We start from the raw sequence: 22,457 nt of genomic DNA, 5'->3' as shown, positions 1-22,457 counted from the left end.
TGGCAAATTAAACGAAAACCTAAGGATTTAATCCAGTCCATTTGGCAGACACTGAATAGCATGATGCACTGCGTATGAGAACTAGGTGAATGAACAGGAGCACTCTGAACTGATCATTTAATGAGCCACACAAAAATCTGACTCATAATTCACAGGTTAAATTTCCATACACTATGACGATCAAAGAATCTGTACCAAGAATAGGCACTTGACTTTAGGAGGGTGGTGTAAGGGAGGAGACATAGAAACAGAAAGATGTAGAAAGAGAGTCATAGAGAGGAAATTAAGACAGTAAATAGAGCAATAAAGTTAAAGTACAAACATGATCACCAACACTGAAAGTTATAAAGAAGAGATTAATTTACCAGTTCAGAATTTAAGCAGATACTGTTCCTGTATTTGCAGCTTTGAGAAAACTGGAGTGGTTAAAGATTAGCATTAATCACTAGAGTCTTCTAACAGAGAGCAAGTCTATTCACCATAGCAAGAAAGTCATGTCATTACTTCTTGGAATAAAATTTAGTGGTAGCACATCAAGTCCTTTGCAATAAAAAAAAATACTTGCAATGGGATAAATGTGCGATAATACACATTTCCTCTTTGTCACAATCACACTAAACTAATTAGCAGAAAAATCAACACGTGCACTATTTTAATGGCCAGACAGACCAAAAGAACAAAGACAAAGGTTTTAGATTTCAGAACAGCAAATTTCAGCAAATTCCAGCTCGCTTAGAGCTTAGCTGGGAGGGATTCCATGGGAAGCATGGAGGATGAAGGAGCTAGCAAGTGCTAGGAATTTTTCAAGAATGGTCTACTGGAAACACAAAAACTGTTCATCTCCTTTAAAGGTAAGGGAAATAGGCAGAGCAAGAGACCTTCTTGGCTTAACTGAAAGCTTCTGAGTTTGCTCAAACCCAAAAGAGAAGTGTACCAGCGACGGAAAAGCAGATGAATTCTCATTGAGAACTACAAGGGCATTGCCAGGGTGTGCAGAGATGCAGTAAAAAAAGCAAAAGCAAACCTCAAATTTAAATTCACCAGAGATGTCAAAAACTACAAGAAAAGGTTCTTCAGGCTCGTAAACAACAAGAACAAACAGAAGGAAAATACTGGCTCACTGTTAAACAGAAGAGGTGAATTAGTCACCAACAACACTGAAAAGGCAGAGGTTCTCAACACTTTCTCCACCGCTGCCTTTACCAGCATTGTTGGGCCCTAGGCCTCAGGAACAAAAATCCAGGTTGATGCAAACACAGACCCACCATCAGTGAAGAAAGAGTTGGTATGCAAATGACTACAGGATCTTGATGCCTTCCCATCAATGGACTCTGACAATATCTACCCGAGGGTACTAAGAGAGCTGGCTGACATCATTGCGAGGTTAGCCTTCACAATCTCTGAGAAGTCATGGAGATCAGAGGACATCCCAGAAGGCTGAAAGAGTGCTAATGTCACCCCCATCTACAAGAAGAGTTTAAAGGTGGATCCAGGAAATTACAGGGCCATCAGTCTTACTTCAGTCCTTGCGAAAGTTATGAAACAAATCCTCTTGGGGGCTTTCACAAGTCAAATAAAGCACGTGATTGGGAAAAGCCAGCAGGGATTCACCAAGGGCAAATTGTGCTTGACAAACATGATCGTCGTCTATGACAAAGTAACCTGCTTGGTTGATGTGGAGCAAGCAGTGGACATTGCCTACCTGGATTTCTCCAAGGCTTTTGATATGGTTTCCCATAGCCTCCTCCTAGAGAAACTAATGCATTACGGTCTAGACAAGTGGTCAGTGCGGTGGGTGGGGAACTGGCTGACAGGCCGCACCCAGAGAGTGGTGGTAAATAGTTCCTTTTCAAACTGGCAACCTGTCACAAGTGGGGTCCCCTGGGGACTGATACTGGGACCAACACTGTTTAATAGCTTCATAAGTGATCTGGATGATGGTATCAAAGTGTACCCTGATAAAGTTTGCTGATGACACCAAACTGAGTGGGAAAATGGACACTTTGGAAGGGAGATCCTGCAGGGCGACCTGGATAGGCTGGAAGAGTAGGCTAACAAGAACCTTATGAAGTCCAACAAGGACAAGTGCAAGGTCTTGCACCTGGGAAAATATAATCCAGGAGTGCAGCACAGGTTGGGATCTACCCAGCTGGGGAGCAGCTCTGTGGAAAGGGACCCGGGGGTCCTGGTGGACAACAAGCTCCATATGAGTGAACAGTGTGCTGCTGTGGCAAAGAAAGCCAACAGGATGCTGGGTTGCATCAACAAGGGCACCACCAGCAGAGATAACGAAGTCATTATCCCACTCTACTCAGTGTTTGTCAGGCCACACCTGGGATACTGTGTTCAGTTTTGGTACCTGCTATACAGAAAAGATGTGGACAGGCTGGAGAGTGTCCAGAGAAGGGCCACAAAGATGATGAAAGGAATGGGAAGCCTGCCATATGAGGAAAGGCTGAGAGAACTGGGTTTGTTCAGCCTTGAGAAAAGAAAGCTTAGGGGAGACCTTATCACCATGTTCTGGTATTTAAAGAGTGGTGACAAAGAAGATGGAGACTCCCATTTTACAAGAAGTCACATGGAAAAGAGGAGGGGTAATAGGTACAAGTTACTCCTGGGGAGTTTCCAATTGGACACAAGAGGAAAAATTTTCAAAATGAGAACAGTCAGCCATTGGAATAATCTCCCCAGGGAAGCGGTGGATTCTCCAACATTGGACACTTTTAAGATTTGGCTGGACAGGGTGCTGGGGCATCTTGTCTAGACCATGCTTTTGCCAAGAAAGGTTGGATCAGATGATCCTTGAGGTCCCTTCCAACCTGGTATTCTATGATGCTATGAAATTCCATCAGTAACCAGAAGAGAATGCAGACCATTTAAAATACGACCAGTTTTGTGGGCTTATTTATGTAATTGCACTCTCCAGGTAAAGGGCACTTTCTCCCACAAAAGCTAAATAATTTTTGCATTTTTGAGCTTTCAGCAGATTCAAACTTCTGGAATTAAATCTGAAAAGAACTAAGAACTATTGCAAACTTCACTGTCTTTTAAGTGCAAAGTGTCTTCTTTGATGTGTCCTCCCTGACAGACACAGCAGGGTATTTGTTTTCTAAAGGACTTGTATCAAAATGAAACCTACAACAAATAAAATTCTCCTTCCATGAAGAAGATAAGAAAAGAGTAAACAACATGACAGATTGGAGTTGCATTAGTAATATACTACTAGAAGACTTTTTCATACTCCAGAGGAACATCTAACGATATATATTGGGGGTGTGGGGAGCAGGTGACAACCCTGTGTGCAGGTAAACTTGTTGTATATGTATATACACACAATAAATAAATAAGACTCACATGTCCCCTCCAGTCATCATGTATTTACTCGGTGTTGGCTACGATGACTTTTAGTGGTGATAATATCAATGTAAAGTTTTACAGTAGCAAATGCATATATATATATATAGTGCATGTGAACTATTTTAAGTTAGAAGGACAGAGGGTGAGCCCTGTGTAAACTGTCATTAGAATTATCTTGTTCACCTCCTGTGGAAAGAATTTAAGCCATTTCTAGTGCTAACATAAACTGTGAAGAAAAAAAACAACAAAGGCTCATCTTTGTTTAGACAGCACATTATTATAATGGCGTGGGGAAAAAAAAAAATCAATAAAACCTAAGTTAAAAGAGAAAGAGATTATATCAGATTTGCATACTACTGAAAAAGACATAACTTCCCAGGTTCTCCTTTAGTGGAGACGACCATTTACAACATTAAGTTCTCCTCTATGAAAGCAGATGTATCACTAACACTAGATGTAAAATGTAGACATTAAAAAAATACGATTACTAAACATGCACCCCAGAGAATATTAGAGAATATTAAGGAGAATTTAAATTATTTTACCAGAAATGGTTGTATCAAGTTCAGATTGTTATGCTTTTCCTTAACAAAAGGCAAAAGAAACAAAACAACCACAAAACCCAAACTCTATAAGGCTTGCAGAGAGGGTTGTCTTTGTTTTTACTTATTTAAGCACTTAATTTCTCCTCTCTCTGCAGCTAAGTAAAACCAGTAGGCAGGTCTTACCTTGGAGACAGGGAGACCCTTGGTTAATGACCCTTGGTAAAATCTTTGAAATTTTTTTCCTCTCACATTAGGCAAGCATGGCACATGTGCAGGCAAGCCTGGCAACCCAAGACACAGGTACAAGAAGCATCTTATGCCTGCCCAGTGGCCCTCAAAAGCGAGTCCTTTGGCTGTCCATGAGTTCACAGGGACAAGAATGTGACAGCTCCGGAACAGCACAAATCAGGGAACTTTAGACAAACTGAAAAGGTTCTTCACAAGATAACTGACAACTTTTCTGCTTCCAATAAGTACCAAATAAATATTTCCATCTTTTCCGTATTAATTTGATGGTGAATAACCTATACTGTTCTTATCCTATATGATGTTGTCCTCTTAAAACTCTATTGCATGTGACTACTACGAAATGTCCTGTTGATATCCCCACCAGCAAAAAAGCATTACAGACACCACTGGTTAAAAGGATCCTTCATGACTAGGGAGGATGTAGGGCTACAGGGACTTAACAAAAGATCTCCGCTTTGTTTCCCGTCATTAGTTAGTCAAATTGCACTTAACAGAGGAAAAGTAATTTCTTAGACATGACTGCTTGTGTTGAGCACAACAGAGGCAACTTTGTCAGTATTCCCAAACACTGTGCTGGGAAACTCGGCCTAAAAAAGGATACAGCAGGAAGAGGAAGGACTCGAGGGGAGCAGCCATGTTTATGCAATTTTTGTGCCATGGACTAAACAGACTTGCCTGCTACATCCTTTGGAAGACTTGCTACACTCCCTTTGGTTCCTGAAGACTAAAGAAACAGATGCTGCCAGAAATTTTATTTACCATTTGCACAAAGCTAAAATGTTCCTCTTTTCCATCTGAGAGCAGCTATCCCCAGCTTTTTTGAAGCAGTGCAAGTATTTTTCATATAAAGCTAGACCTTACAAACATTCAAAAATGACAGATATTATCTAAAACATTTTCACTTTCATTAAGTTTTATTCATGTAGGAAAGAAATAACCAGACTTTCAATGTATAGAAATCCATTGGGCTGTCCAGGATTTTTTATAAAGAGATTTTCTGGTTGGCTGGCAGCCCCCTTAGAAACTGTCCTCTTTCACTGCGTAAAATGAGATGCAATAAACCTAGCACTCAAGATAACATCTACCTACCTCAGCAGGACGGGGACAATAACAAATACAGCTTTCATTATGACTGTAGGCTATTTTTCTCTGAAGGACCCTCTCTCACTCAGAGCATAAGATAAGTACATTGTAAAAATAAGTAAGGATCACAGAAGAAGCTTCTATCTGTAGAGCTTTGTAAGAGTTAGAATGTGTAAAAGTGAACAAGGAGAAACCAGAAGAATTAACATACAGTTCCTGTAACTTTGTGCCCTCTGGAGAAATAGATCCCATCCTAGCATCTGCCAAAACGATCCAGGGTGGTACTGAGCAAATCCCCGAAGCCGATTTCAGCTCTCATTAGTGGCAATTTCACTCTTCAGTAGTGGTAATTAACCATGCATTCTTCACACAATTGTGATATTGACAGCTGACCTATCTCAAAGGAGTCATCCCCAGATAGTGCATGCTGTTGACTGATTGTGTGAACTCACTGTGAAGAGTTGCTATGCTTCGGAAGACAGATCAGTCTGTTCTAGTTGGGCACTTTCAACAGCACAGCGTGGCTCCTTAGAGAGCTTTGAAAATGTCATTAGCCATGTTACTGTGCTCAGTCTCACACAAGAGACAGCTGAACTAGTTCACCCACCTGGTGGGAACAGAAGTAACCTGTGGTCCTCAAAGCAATCTTGCTGTCACAGGAGACTCAGCTTCACCTCTTCATCACCAACATCAGCCAAAAGTAAAAAGTTATGACTAAATGTCTAGAAACACTCAAGATTCTTCTGTGTTTGTCACAGAGGTTGTGGGGCCTGAAGCCACCGTCTGCCTACAAGTACATATGTCACCACGGGCCAAGGCAACACCAGCACCAGATCAGGCATGAACCTTCAGTTCTGATGGAAATCAGGAGTCAAAAAGACAGTAAGAGATTTTTCTGTGTTTTAGCGAATAGGTTATCAGGAAACAAAGGCACTAAGTTACTGATAGAAAAGAACTAATCTTTTACTCACTTGTTTACCACTAGGTAAAAAAGTCAAATACCTTCAGATGATACAAGAGCAACCTATAACCCGAATATATTGCAGGGAGAGATGAGTATTTGGGGTTCATCTCTCTTATCAGCATTTTCTGTCTTGGCAGTATCTCAGACCAAACATTGTCTGATTCGCTTTCTATCAATAAGCACCTCTCGTGTTAAAAACTTCTGTTCTTGGGACTTTTGGATGAGGTAGCTGAAACCAGATTTGGAACATGTACTGCTCCCTCTTCATCTTGTTATCCTCAACTGCGGCAGAAACCTATGAAGAAAAAAACCCCACTGAATTAAAAAGCATCATTCCAAAGTTTGAAATGTGAAAAAAGAAAATCTAATTCAAAACACAACAACGCAGACAGGTACATAACAACTTGCAGACTAAATAAGGTTACATAACGTACCTAGATATTTAAACAGCACCATATGCCTATATGCACTCTTAATTGTTGAAACATGCAGCAACAGCTTGTGGAAACAACTGGCCCTTAAGCTCAGTGATGGCTCTGAACACAGCTCCTTCCATGCTGCATTTAATCTTGTGATCAGGTTGGAAGAGATACAGGTAAACAAATCCAACTAACTGCCCACCTTGCTTGACAGGTAGAGAACCCCACTCCCACCATCACTTCTCCTCCTGAAACCTCTCCATGAGCCTGTAAAACACTCTAATATAGCAGGAAGTTTACCCAGGTGGCGAGAAAAAAAATATAGTTTTCTATATAACAAACTGAATTGACTCATGAAAGGGCCTAACAAGTGAAAAGAAAGAAAAAAAAAACCAAACAGTGCATCATCTCAGCTTCTTGTGAAACTGCAGTCTCAGTTTCATGTATCTCAGTTCCTTCTCAGTAAAACAGGAATATTCATAACATTGTACCTCAGAGGAGTTTGTTGGAAATGTATTCAAATAAATGCCTCAGAAGCACCGAGAAAACCATGACGCACTATACTGAGTACTGCAGTAAAGTCCATGAGGAAATTAATAATTCCAGCTTCAGTGCATATTCCTGTAATTTGAAATAAATAAAATATAAGGCCAAATACTGAATGAAGAAGATAAAAGTGAAAAATTAAATAGCTGGTCATGAATGGTGAACACCATTCTTCCTGTATGCTAAACAACTCACTGGTCCTACTAAACAAACAACAAACCAACCAACCAAAAAAAATAAAACCAAACTCCAAAACCCAGATATGACCATTTAATTAAAACTTATATTAAAATACAATTGTATTTTCTGTTTTTCTGAAGAAAATATGAAAAGGCAATGGTAGATAAATTCTGCAAATGGTGCCAAAGCTCACTGTAAAACTAATAATGTTGAGAACACTATAGCTGGTGATGTTCAAACTGGCCAGCCTGGATACCCCGTAAGACAGGCTCACCTGAACAACATGCCCTTCAGAACTCCCAAAATACAAAGCTAGGCACCATGAAATGAACAACAAGCCACAGTTATACAGTACAGTTGTACAGATCTACAGTACAGATGCAATACAAAGGAGAGGCAGCTAATGAGATCAGATTGAGCATAATGCTACAAAAACAAGGGGAAAAAAAGCCAGTATGAGGCTGTAGCTAAGACATTAAATATGAGGTTTTGGTGTACAAATGAGGGGAATGTAACATAAAGCAAGGAGATGACACTGCATAGCATTACCGTATTACTGAGTTGGTGCTTCGCTCTCCCTGAAATTCAGCAATAAGTAGTAAATTTCACGGGTCAAGAGATTTTACAAGCTTCTGCAGCCAAGCCCTCTGACAGAAACTGGTGCTCCCAAGGATAAAGTTCCTGCTTATCAGCAGTGAGCACAATCAGAACAGAAGCCTCATTAGTTACCATTGGTGTTTTGCTTGCTACATCTGCAAGGTTGAGTTTGATTAGCCGGTTGTCAGGAAAAAAAATTAGTATGTATAAACAGAGAAAGTCAGTTGTGAAACTCAAAAACATTTGGAAAGCGCTGATTCCAGTGCTGACCTTCAGATGTAAATACATTCTGCCATGTGTACCACTGCAACACGGATGTTAGAACCTGACAGGTTCTAGAAAAAGTAAATCATCAATGACAGATAATAGGAAAGTGTGCAGGCAAAGAGGTAGCTGAAGAGTTTCTCACACACTCTGAATTTTTTAATTTTTAGGGCTTGGAAATCTCTGTGTTTCAGGATGCATATTTCTCATAATGTACTGTTTGGGCTTTATCTTTTTTTCCCTGGAAAATCTCACTGATATTTCCTTATTTTTCTTGTTTACCAAAACTTAGATAACATTAATTTGTGCAAGTCTACACTTACTTGCACAGGAATCAGAAAGACTTCTTTCACTTACATTTTGGGCATTCAAAGATAAAAATATATCCCACTATTGAAATCTCTAACACATGCCATTAGGAGCACATTATGTACTTTGGTTCCAAATGTATCAAACAAAGACAAATCGAGGATGAATTTCGCCCCAGAGGAACGCAAGACAGATAAGTTATTCATTTAAAAAGGATGGAGAACCAGAGAAAAAATGGTTGAGACGATTAGAAAAAAATTAACCTCATATCAAATGCTAAGAAGATTTAGATTGTCACAGTAAAGTAAAGGTTGGCAAGGTGTAACAACCCTTTAATAAGCTAAACTAGCTCAGTTGACAAAAAAAAAATAAAATCAACAAACCTTCAATCCATTACAACTCAATACCAATACTATGTTAGAAATTATTGTTTTGAAGGCAGGCAATTTGTATTTTTTTTGGTGCAGAAGACAAACAGTCAGCAGGTAAGAATGTTGACCTGGACTAAATTTCCCACTCAGAGACATTGCAGCTATGGAGAAAATTATCTGTCAAAGGAATGAGAAAAAGACGCGTTTTGCCATTTAGAATCTGTGTGTTTCAGAAACAGAAGAAACACTTGAGTTGGATGTTTCACTCTTTGAATCCATCTGAGCCTGATTGAACTGACAAAATCTTATTTTGAGATGTGTGTTTGCTGGTTATGTGCTGACCCACATCTTATTTGTCACTTTTTACAGCTTTTATTTGAAGTATTAAGCCCTGAGAAAAGTTCTAACAGTAACGACTGTATCAGCTTAAAGCATCTTGCTCACTGTTAATTTTTTCTTTCATGGCAAAAGCACAAATTTTAAAAAATAAGCCAAATTAACAGCTTATTGAAACTCTTGAGGAACGCAGACTATCAGAGCAGCATGGTTACCAGTAGTATTATTATGTAAGAAGACTAAGGAGAAATGGTTAATCTAGTGTACATACTAATAAATGGGTCTAGATTCAGCAAAGTATTAAAATATACCTTACAAGGTGTCCTAAGCGTCATCCCATCACCAAGAAGTCTTTAGAAGCTCTAGGGAAATCAGAGTGAGTTAAATGATGCAAGTAGAGCAAGTGATTGGACAAACTGAAGCAAATAAAGACACTGTGTCTAACAAGGTGACAGTACATAGAGAAACGTGTTGCACATAGAATGGCACAGACCCCAGTAAACCATAGACGCATTTTCAAACACACACACCTTCTCTGGAAATAGAGTGAGCAGAAGCACACCAGCACACCCGCATTTTCATAGTCTGACATAGAATTTCTGCTGCCGTCTCTATATAAATGTAATGCACGACATAATATATATATGTAAAATATCTATACATGAAACAAACAGTTTTCAGTTATAAAATTAAATCACACCTTGTACGTTACAGGAACGGCACTCACTGAGACCCTTTTGTCTCCTGGCCTGATACCTTACCCTCCTGATGCCAGTAAGATAACCTGATGGTGCAAATGGGATCGTACCAAAAATATGATCTTGAAAGAACATAGAGAAAGCCTTGTTTCCCTGAGCAATGAAATAACCCTATTACTTCCCTGACCTAGGAAATAACCCTACTTTGCACTTTTAAAGATGCCTTTCAGCCAGCATAGCTCCCTGCCTCACCCACAATTGCTTCTTTCTGGCCTGCTACATTGCAGGTGGGATTTCTGCTCAGACATGCATCAGCTGCCCCAGCAGGTGAACCCCCTCTGGTGACATATGTGTGAAGGGTCCCGTCGGGGACCTGCAGGAGGGGGCTGCCAGGCAGCGCCCAGGAGGCCAAAGAAATGGGCAGGAGGGCTGACACGTGGCCATTTTCTGATATCTGGGCAGGGTCGGGCACAGTGACTGATTTGACATGTCCCTTAATCAGGACAAAAAACAAGCACTTCAGAAAACGCTTTATTTGTTTATTTATTTTAAACAATGCCTGCCTTGTAGATAATACCTTCATCATTCAAATACTTAGCCAGGAATGGTGAAATTTGGTTTTCATGTCCTGCCCATCTTCCATCTCTGCGAAAAAAGTCACCAGTCACCAGGTCATCAGTTTAAGCTAGGTGAATTCACTTTGCATTTTCAACTGTGCCTCTCATGGGAAAAAAACCAAACAAATGAAACAAAAAAAAAACCACCACAACAGAAGCCTAAGAGAAAGAAAATTGAAGGAGTAACCTCAGTCCATGTTCTCATGGTTGGGACACCAATGTAGGATAAGGAAATCCAGACCCTGGTTCATGCTTACAGGACAATCTACATTCTTCTCAATGGCCACCTCAAATCCATAAACGGTTGTGAAAACAGGACTGGAAGACAAGATTCCCCTCCCTCACCCCATGCTCCCACCCCCCCCCAAGGTAAAGGTCCTAATTGCTGGACTGAAGAGGCTTTCTTACTCTCCTCTGTTCTTCCCTTACTGCAAATCGTTAGATAAAACATGTTAATTGGCAGAACTGTTGTATTGCCAACATCTGCCTTGATGGAAAGAAAGAAGATCTGCTCAGTCTTTCAAAACAAACGCCAATGTGTATCTGTGTTGGGAAGGCTTTTAGTCTTCATACTTGGAAACAGATAAGTTTCTGATATCTGGAGAGAAGATTTAAGACATAGTCTCATGCTCTGCATTTTCTCTGGCATTTTGACCAACATTCAGGGTTTTCTAACTTGCTTTTCTGAGCCATTCAAATGCCACAGTGCTGTTTGTGAGTCTGCATTCCTGACTTTAGATTGTGTTCTTTTGCCTTTCATGAAACAGTGTCTTAAGCGTGGGCAATGTCTAACTCATGGGCATTTTAGGCCATTTTTAAAATTCTAGGTCCTAGCATAGTAAAGAGTAGCTTCAGTTGTCTCCAAGCCTCTCATTCCTCCTTTACTTTGTATTCCCACCAGCTTTAGCAAGGCATTAAGGCTATCCGTAGATGAAAGTCACATTTCCTGGCGTAATGAAGTATATTAGCCTCTTCACTATGCAAAGGATTTGAAGGTTCATCAGTGGTAAAATGAAAGTAAAAACTAATAGAACTGGACAACCCATGAACTGCAAATAATATCCATGATAATTTTGCCTCTCTGGGGATTCTGATGCCTTTTTCTAGGAAAAAAAGGCAAAGTGAATTTACTAAAACATCTGAATGGACTATTCAGCATATATACAGTATTCATCATGCAATATCCAGCTAAACAGCGAAGCAAAAGAACTGTTCTACTTTCTTTAAATTTCAGTTTGTAAACAGCTGATGATACCTAACTAAATCCAGCTTTTCAAATATTATCAAATCTGTCCTGCCTGAGACAAGTTATCCTGCCAAAACAGTCTGCAGTATCAATAAGTTGAGCTATAAACTGATCAGCAGGAGAATCATATTGATGATTATATTGTTAGGATAAGACAATTGTCAAGCATTCACTCTGCAAGAAAATACAGAGCTAATGATGGGAATTTGCAGCATTCGCTGCTTGCAAAACAGCTGTTCGCATATTTGTAAACAATGTTTTCCACTTTCCCCTTCTCCCTTCCATTTTAGCTCTAATGTCTTATTTGTAAGATAACTAGAGACATCAAGAAAATTGTGTTTTTATTTCCATGACAAACATAACTTAGAGGGGAATAATAAATCTAATTTAATTTAGTTTAGCATACAAATTGAACTATTGCTTGTATAGCTTATCATTAGACCTTCATCTATATCCATTCCTTCCTTCATGTGTTTATAAAATTAGCCAGATTTGCAACTACTAAAACCATCACAGCTCACATCACCCACAGTGCCATCACACTACCGGCAAGGGAAGCTTTGCCAGCATTGAAACACATGAACACCGAATATGAAGAAACAGATTCTAGTTTGTGACACTACTATCGCCTCCCTCTGTCACAGGTCACACCAGCTGTATCTTCTCTGATGTGCTAAGCAGCCCCCAGGATGCCCGTGAAGCTGAGACAGTCCAGTTGCCTGTCTGCTGGGAAACGCCTGGGGGCCTTCACATGCCAGTGGGGTGGTTATTTTTGAGCTCTCTCTCACTGCATGTGAAAAGCAAACTGGCACAGCACATAGTTCTGGCCCAGTCTCACAATATCCCTTAAACGTCAGAGTTCGTTCCCAAACCAATATTGCTATTTTTACAGATACAAACAGCTCCTAGGTATATAAAAAGTAATTACATCAGTAGGTTACAAATCACTTTCTTTTCATGAAAAGGAATGGACAAGAGGTAAGAGAATGCACTAGAAAAGAGAAAAACATTACTATTCATTTCGTTTAAAGGAAAAAAAATAAATGCATTTTAACCTGGTTGACATATAAGCCTCAGAAACTGGCTGACAAACTGCAATCAAAACATATTACTTTATGAAATCAGAATCCAGTCGATTTCTGTTTCTAAGCAGAGCTAATTCAATTATCTGACAGGTGTGAAACTGCCACCTTAATTGCATGCATTTAGTTGGTGCTAGATAGAACACTGACGTAAACGTGAGAGAATAGAGATATTAATATGAAGGAAACTGGAAAAGTTAGAATGTCAAAAACGTACTGAAGAGACAGTCAAGTGAAATGTCACTGGGAAATGAAAGTCAATGCAAAATTATTTGTATAGTGAAAGGAGAAGAAATGCTGGCAAGAAATAGCATTGACAGCAGTTTATACACATTCAGAACTCAACATAATGAGGAAGCTAGAGGAAGGAAATGCAGGTGTAGACTGTTCTCTAAAATACATTGAACATCAGAATCAAAAAGAAGAGGAGCCTTCTGACACCTAGCAATAAATACTGCCCAAGAAGATAATGCAATCAAGCCAGTTAAGAAAAGAGTAACACATTATTACTGGTAGAGGAAGGTCTTCTGCTGTTAACTTATGTAAATTTTCCTTCCTCCGTCAACCAGCAAGTCTGTTGACACCCTGTTGAACTTGTGTTCAACATGATTTCTTGAAACAGGGTTCTAGCCTGGTTTTGAAAAGATCCTGTTTTCTTACCTCATCCAGGATGCACCAGCCAGGGAGACCCAGATTGGCCAGTTAATATTCCTGCAGTAAGCAAAGTCCTTAGATATTTATTACCATGCATAATGTAAAGACTCTGGACTGGAGGCAAACAAAAAGAAAGAACAAAAAAGATCAAGATCAACAGAGAACATTAAGATAACTGCTTGTTTTTAAGGTGTAATGATCAAGGAGAAAATCACTTTCTAACAATTATAGGAACATAAATTGGAGAATCAAATACATTTCCTAGATCACAGGTAATTAAAAGTAGTTTGATTAGAGAATAAAATGAATACAATACGTGCCTTATAGTCACACAGTATAAATTTTGGAAACATTCAGAGTATGTTCCCTGAGGAAAACAATCCAATTGAAAAATTAAATCTTGTCAAGATCTAGGTGTAGTCCAAACAGCTTTTCTGTTTCTAAATCGTATGGTTCACAATTATACAAACCCTGCTTTAACAACATCCTTTCTCTGATATCTTGGAGTATAAAGGCAGACATTTCTGATTATCTTTAGAGGAGATACGAGTACTGTGCACCATAAAATAGACAACAGACAACTTCTCTAATTAGATCCTTTTCTATGATACTAAGAACGGTTCTGTGACTGTCATGGTTTAACTCCAGCCAGCAGCTAGGACCACACAGCTTCTTGCACAGTTCTCCCCCTTCCTCCCAGAAAGGGCAGGGAGAAAAGGGAGAAGAGGGGAAAGGGAAAGGAAAAAAACCTCACGGGTTGAGATGAAGACAGTTTAATAGAAAAGAGGAGGAAAGTAATAGTTACAATAATAATGCACAACTCACTCTCATCACCCAGTGAATTGGTACCTTCCTGCGCAGTGATCGTGGATTCCCATCGCTGCCCCTGGCCAACCCCCATTTATATACTGAGCATGATGTCTATGGTATGGAATATTCCATTGGCCATTCCCTTGTTCTGTCTGTGCTCTTTCTCACCTTCTATGGGAAGCCAAAAAGAGTCCTTGAAAAGTATAAACATTGCATAGCAACAACTAAAACAATATGCATTATTGACAGTCCTGTCACAGCAAACACTAGAAAGAAAATTAACTCTTTCCCAGCTGAAACCAGGACAGTGACCTTCTGATTCTGAGGAAAATAAAGGACTCCACTTTTAAAGCTTTTATTTTGGCAAATTATGTTTTGTGCAATTTCTATCAGGATGTTTGTGTACCACTGAGAAAGCAGATAGATACTAACAACAAAGAGGAGAAACACAGGCAGCAGTGTATGTTCCCATCAACTTCCGCTAGTCATGACAGATTTTGCTATGATGAAAAATATAATAGGATATATAGATAAAACTGGATTTCTTGGTTTGATTTTACATTCTTTACTTGTTCAGTCAAGTGCACTGAAGCCAAGCACAAAATGACTGACCTGGAGAGTTCAAATTTATCTAGTTCTTTCAAACTCCTGGTTTCTCTCAAATATCTGCAAGAAAAAGGGGAAGCAGAAAAGAAAAATAAGACAATGTTATTTCTTTGCCAAGAGCTAGTCCCTAGGTCACAGAATTCTTCTTTAAAAGGAAATATTGCTATATTTCATATAGGATGCAATAAGAAAAGTAATTTCTGGGGGCACTTTCAGGGTTTCAGGTTGAGTTTTGTAATTCCCATTGATGTGAAAGGAAGTCCTGCCAGTAAAGCCCAATAATGTGCACTGGAAAAGAGGAAAGAAAAACACAAAATAAAGCTGAATGAGATTGAAAAAAACCCAAACAAACAAACCAAACCCAGACACTGTGAATTCCAGCTGTAAAAATACCTACTGCTCCTTCTGTGACCCAAGTGATATGCAAACTGCAACCCCATCACACCCCTGTGGCCAAAGCTTTAAAACACAGAAGAGGTTAAAAGAGGGGCGTTTTTATGAGAGTTTGAAGCAAGGTTGCACCCTCCTATGGAAAAGAGGAGGTTTAAAGAAGCAGATGTGTTTTTCTGAATCAGCCCTGACTAAGATCGCAAAATATCTTCATACAATTGATTCTCTTATACTCAATCACTACAGAGGAGGCCAAGTAAAGTGTGAAAGACCTTTAAGTCAGCTCTGTGCTACATTTGGTAGGCCTGTTCAGGACTCAGTATGCTCCTACTACACACCAATGGCTTCCTAGACAGCTTTCCATGCAGTGATTTCCCAATTTCCTTCATTACCTGACACCTGCCCCTCCCAGAATCATGTGCTGCTGCCACTTTTCTTGCAATATTTCAGGCACTCATTGCCCATTGCCAAGTTGATTCAATTAACTAAAGCAGAGGCAAACTCATTTGCCCAGAGGAAAAGGAAACCATATCCTACTGGGACAGCAAGCTGAACTGGTTCAGAGAAGAGTTGTCAATGAGTTGTCACTGGGGAGGGAGTGTGGTTGCCCCTTTTGGCAGCAAAGAGCCATTAGCTTAGCTCAGCTGAACACACCTTCAAGCTAGGAGTGAACTAACCAGCAATATCCTTTACAGAGAATGTGTTTTCTAAGGGCCTTTTCATTTATCTTAAAGGACCTTTACATACAGAAACAAAGAAAAAGCAATAAATCAAATCAAGCTCAAAAAGCTTTTAGAAGCTCTAATCAAAATGCAGTTACAAAGGCAATCATTGCTGCTGCCCCCAAATAGGCAAGAGCTTGCAGCTCAAGCCCTTGTCCTGGGTTTGTAAAACAGGAAAATGCACTGGCTGCTACTTTGCATTTAGCTCAGAAGAACACACTAGGAGCTTGGGGGAGCACAGCTACTGAAATAAGGACTGAAAGTACCCTATACCCTTAAGCTCCCTCTTTATAATGAACTGGAACACCAGCTCTGTGTCTCCCCCTCTACATTTAGTAAGCTCTGCAATACCCAAAGTGAGACAGGTGTTTCCTATGTATTAAGCTCTAGATACTTTTAAGTAAAATTCCTGAAAACAGTTCAGGTTCAGAACCGGAGAAATGATACTTTATAAAACAAACGCTAATCGTTCCTCAAAGCTCTCATTCAAGATAAGCACTCTCAACAGACACAGTCAAGGATGAATTGTTGTTCACGGAACTAATTACAGGGGGCTATTTTACAACTATATACTGCAAGTTCTTTCCTCGCACATTAGCAACAACAACCAAAAATACAGTAGAGATGAGATTTTGAAATAAAACTAATTTTAGGAGTAAAACAAAATGAACCAAATGTATAAGATACACAATGATTTGCGTAATAGAGAATGTAACAGTGACTGAAAAAAAATAAGTGAAGAAAAGCTGAAAATTTTAAAACATTAAAATGTAGTAGTACAAATACCATTAAAGTTTAGAGGCTCTTTAAGATATTTCTTTTAGTTCAATTTAAGGATCCTTTCTAAAACACAATACCTTCCCCCGCCCCGCCTTTTTTTTTTAGAAAAAAAGACATGTAAATCCTAAAATCTTTTACATAAGATCTCATCAATAAGAATGTTTAAAATGTAGATATTCAGTGTCGTTACTATGTAAAAGTCTTGTAACCAAGAAAAGACATTTCCTAAGAACAGTGCAAGGAATCTGGACCTGTAGGAATATAAATGTTATAATACAAATTAATTCACAGATCAGAGAGATACTTATAAGCAAATATTATCAAGAAGTACAAAGGAACACAACCTGAACACCTGCTGAACAAAAATATAAAGAAACACATACCTGTAGAGTTTGAAGACAAAAAACTTCATTCAAAGTAACTCACCTGAATGAATCAAAGCACAGCCCCTCACACATCTACATTTTCACATATATCAGTGGGGCAGTATTTCATTCTGTACCAACAGCAAAGTGCACTGCAATGACTGCAGCGCCAGTCACACCGTTGCCATTTTCTTGCACGTTTCTATTTCGTGAAACTGTTTGCTTTCATTCCTATTCATGCCAGCCCTTAAGCATGTACACAGACTTTATCAAATGCTAAAATGTTCTCTTGAATTGAAAGCCGGAAGCACTTTCCTGTCATTCTGTTAAAATCATTACAGAGATTTAAGCAGGATTTCGGCACAAAATATACATACATAAACACTTCCTATGTTTAAGAATAGCCACTTCTCATTGAAGTAACACCTATGGATACTCAAAGCCATAAACGCATGCAGCCAAGTGGAGAACGCACAAACTCAAACCACTGGACAAGGGAGTAGAATCACCTAAGAAAGCTGCCATAAAAATTATCCTGCCATTGCTCCTCTTAGAAGTTGTGCCCCAAATGGCCGGTGACGGCTGTAGGGAGGTAATCAAATTACTCAATCTAAAATAAGTTGCTCCTGCTACAGTGAGAAAACTCTTTGTGTAAGAAACTCTTTCTATGAGAAAAGTGTGTATGGGAATGGGACATAAAACGCAGAATGGCCTTGGAAAGTACAAGCAGGGTTACACATTACTGTGAGGGAAATGGCCCAGGTGGCAGGGAATTTAGATCCTGCGGTATTCAAATATAGCTCCCTACTATTCCTCCTCACGCAGCGCTATCAGTGCCAAGGTCAGATCAAGTGATAAAAGAAAGACATCCATTTAAGGACAAGATAAAAGTTTTACCAGTGGATAGAGAAAAACACATTCTGGAGCACTTCAGGCCTCATGAAGTTTACTGTGGTTGAACCACCCTCCAAATGCGGAGTTTAGAAGTGCTCCTGGATTCCTCTCCCACACTAAGCTAACACGTCCCCCAGCTATGCTTTCTCCTATATTTGACTGGCTGAAAAATCCACTCTGTACTAACTTAACAGTCTTTAACCATGTGATGAAGGAGTGCTTTTCCTGCTCATTTTTAGAAATTAATCAGTACCACAAGCTGTTGATGGCTTTCAACTACAGGACTTTTATCCTATTGTTGCGTAGAGGTATGGAGATGGTAAGGAAAGATGTTGCAGGTAAAGGTGGCAATTGCAAGGTGAGACAGTGCAGGGAAGGACTGGATTCCATCCTCGCATTTATGACGGAGCAAATAGGGAGGTCACTTATTCTGGGGTTTTCCCACATGATCAGGAACAGCACGTTATTTTATGAATGTCCAGCTTGAGGCGTTAAGATGTGAGTAACTGTTTAATACCCCAAAGTATGAACTGAACAAAATCAGGGTAAGAAATTAAAAGTGGTATACATCTGAGCTAAGCTTCGGGTGCTCCTTGTTAAACAGAACTGTCTTCACTGTGGGTTTGTGTGCATAAGCCTAGATGAGAGCCTTGGTTTGCATTCCAGCTTCACTGCTTTAAAAGCTGTGAAGTTTCTAAGACACAGGGTCTTGATAACTTCCAGTTAACAGAGGAAAGCCATCCCACTGCCCCAGTCACTTATGTGAAGAGAAGTAAGAAAAAGTGGTTTAGGGAGCTGATCCTTATTGCTAGCGAGCTCTTAGTTGTTGCATTTCAGATCCACTCTTTCTTCACACTATGCCTCTGGGCAATAGCAGACTCCGTTGCCAGTCATGCACAATTGCTGCCTTCTCCCCAGCCCCGAGCACTTCAAAGCCGCATATTGGAACGGAAGATTAATATAGAAAGATACGTATATTTTTATGTGACACCAATGCTTTTAAACATTCACAACAGTACTCCTGAAGTCCCATTTCAGCTGCTGATTGCATATTCATGATCATAAATATATTCATTGTGGTTTTAGTTGTAGCATGTTCCTCAAAGTTTTAAAATGTTTTGTTATAAATCCACTTAACGCTATACTATAGATAATCTACACCTTTTTGCAAATTGGCCTTTTTGCAAATTTATGAGAGGCGTTACTGAGAAAAGCAAGCTTATTGAGCAGACGACTGGCCCTGATCCTTTTACGTAAGACCACTTTTATCCTTCCACATAGCTTCTAATTTAATATTAGAAGAAATAAAATATATATGCAGCTGTCATAGTCCAGATAAGGCAATGTTTTCCTGCCCCTTAAAGTCACAATTTGCTTGATAGGTTGATGTTTCAATGAAAAAGATTTTTTTTCTCCACGCTGGGCTGAAAAGATATTTGATACAGAACTAAATAGACCACACATCTTGTCTTTATCCTCCTGAACTTTTCTTACACAATCTCCAAAATTCTGATCTGAGGTTCTATTCAAATACCAGAGGTGTTACAAATACAATGGCACATGCTGCTGAATTACACTTCCTAAATGTTTTATTTGTTGATCTTCCTACCCACTTCACTTTTGGCTCCATATGCCTCAGGATTAGTCAGGCTATGTTAAGTAATTGCAGATATGCAGACAACTGACTTTCTACTAAGATAGGAAAGTCCTATGATTATGGTGTATGAATGTGATCAGGAAATGCACTTCAACAGGCAACAATGCTATAGATTTTCAGTCAATTACAGTCTAAGCTCTTGAAAGATAAGCTCAGAAAGCTGCTTAAAGATAGGTACTTGCTTTAGCATTTTTCTGCATGAGGCTTCATATCAGTTCCGCTCATCTGTTAAATGAAAGCAACATAATTTCTTTACAGAGAGTTACAAGGGGAATTTTTTTCAGGCTATTTCTTGTTTATATAGTCATTTCCTGTTTCTTTAGCAAAGCTGAGGGTATACGGGTTATTTCCATGCCCTTTAGAGACTGATATACCCGACTTGCATTCAGAATGTTATTGTTGTAGAGAGAACTGAATTCTAACAAAAATGGGCTTATAATTTCTTCATAAACCAAAGCATATGGTCTCCATTTCCAAGAAGGAACATGAGTCTTCAGACTATTAGGCCAATGCCTTTTGAAAAGCTCTGAGTAGGTGCTCTTTTAAGGCTCACTTGTTCTTCTCATGCTATCTGAGAGTATCCTCTAAAGTTCTTGAAATCCTAGTAGACTCAGCAGGAGAATTTTAGCACTGAAATGCTTGGTTGTGACATGTTCTTACAACAGGTATGAATCTGGACTGCATTTGGACTAGCACCTTTACCACATCTACCAATACAAGTTCGCAATACAGATACATGTATTTTTTACTTCTATTTTTTATGGTGTCCATTAATCCAAAGCAAAGGAACATCAGAGAAGAATGACCTGGGCCATCAAGCTCAGTCCTCCAAAATTACATGCATGGAACTGATTTTTAGTACTGAGAGGTTATGAAGAACCTGTTTCATCTCCATAACACTTTCCATCACCAAAAACCAAACATAAAATTTATAATAGACCACAGACATTTGCTACAGGAATATGCCAGGAAAGATCACAGGCACTGTTCTGTATTCCAACCCTGCAGTAGAACAAGCATGGTCTAAAAATGAAGTTAACACTGTCCAAATCTGCAGTTAACCACAGAAAACTCCACTAACCCATAGTAAGATTAATCACGTCTTACAACAGGATTTGCTTTGCTAAAGAAAGGCATCACTCACATGCAGTACTTGCTGCATAAGCTGGTACGCTACAGAGCATCCATGTTAAGCTGCAATAAAGGAGGAGGCTCTTCCTTCCCACCCCCTTTCTCCTTTACTATTTAAAGACCACTTTGCTTAGACGCTGGACATCTTTCTTTCAATATTTGATTGAACTTCCTGCTTATTGTGCTACTACTCATAAGAAATCCACCTGCAGGTTTTGCACTCTCATTGTTCTTCCTACACTTTTGTATGCAAAAGACTAAAAACAAGCTAAATCATTTCTCAGGCCCTGATGTGCAGCCACGTCTGAGGTCAAACAATAGCTGTTTAGACAACACACAGTACACATCTGCACGTGAATTTAATCTGAGCTAAAGAAAATCTCTAGAACAAACTGCAATTGCAGACAGAACCAGTTATGCATGACATCATTATCCATAAACAATGTACAGAGGAGGGAACAACATCAGGTTTACATCATCTAAGGGACTCTCAGTGTATAGCACAATTCTACAGCGATGTGACAAAACTTGCCATTGTCTGCCCTACTTCAAGTAAAAAAGTCCACTTTACTCAAAGTTTAATTGTTTTTGATCTGTGAACTTCCCAATTTTCTCTACTGTGGAGATACAGATCAGCCTGGACATTTATAAGGAAGGAGAGGTATACATGCACCATAAAATTAGTTCATATCTGACAGCCCGACATAGATATTATGGCTTATATTAAAAGAAACAACAGTATATCCTGGAAAATGATGTGTCACCATTGATGTATAAAAGCCAAATGATGAAATGCTTCTATTCAAGCAGCAAGGGAATGCTGGTTTGCCATAGGTTCTAGATAACACAGCTGCTTCACCTCTGTCCCTTAACTTCATTTTTTGTATTTCATGCCACCAAAAAAGCAAAATTATTTATTTTATTTTTCCACTGATACTGTTGAGCTATTCCATAACCCATATCCTGAAGCTTTATATCCAGCAGTGTGTACAATCACTATGAGGAAAGTTGGATTTTATCATGACATTATATAAGACACAAAGCGATATGTCATAAGTGATAAAAGAGAAACATCACAAATACAATGTACAGAAAGGATTATTCTCCCCTGCAGATACAGAACTCCTGAATCTCCGATTAGTGGTGAGGGATTAAAGTACACTATCTTCCAAAAAATGCCACCTTAAGTAATGGTACCACTGTGCAATAAAGAAAATATATTGCCTGAAACAGTAAGAGTTTCCCCATTTAACTGATTTTCTCTATATCGCTTGAAGTAAAAAATAAATATTGGAGTATTAGGTAAACTGTATCGGTCCAATAAAAATATATTATTGAAATGTGCATAAACTAAGTAGTGAAAAACTTATTTATTTTAAGGTATTGAAGAATCAGTCTTTACCAAAGAATACAGTATATTAAATGAATTTTAGGATATTAGCAGGACTTGATATTGAAAGGGAAAGAAAACGCTTTACTAAAAATTTACCATGCTTTATTTTCACTTATCAGTATAAATATAGCCATCTTGGTGAAATGATATAGAGAATATTCCAATAATACTTACCTGTGATACTACTGCACT

At 39.0% G+C, this 22,457-nt stretch overlaps 1 long non-coding RNA gene across 1 annotated transcript; it reads right to left on the bottom strand.

Moving 5' to 3' along the window:
* Positions 1-6,637: 6,637 nt before the first annotated feature.
* LOC141738397 (uncharacterized) lies at positions 6,638-14,974 on the bottom strand. The gene is made up of 4 exons (XR_012585376.1): positions 14,940-14,974; positions 14,343-14,498; positions 13,524-13,631; positions 6,638-7,238 (listed from the first exon to the last, which is right to left on the bottom strand). It is a non-coding gene; the product is annotated as an uncharacterized LOC141738397 (long non-coding RNA).
* Positions 14,975-22,457: the final 7,483 nt, after the last annotated feature.

This window comes from Larus michahellis, chromosome 2 (assembly GCF_964199755.1).
Source record: "Larus michahellis chromosome 2, bLarMic1.1, whole genome shotgun sequence".
Taxonomy (NCBI): domain Eukaryota; kingdom Metazoa; phylum Chordata; class Aves; order Charadriiformes; family Laridae; genus Larus; species Larus michahellis.
This window is presented reverse-complemented; position numbering and strand designations above follow the sequence as displayed.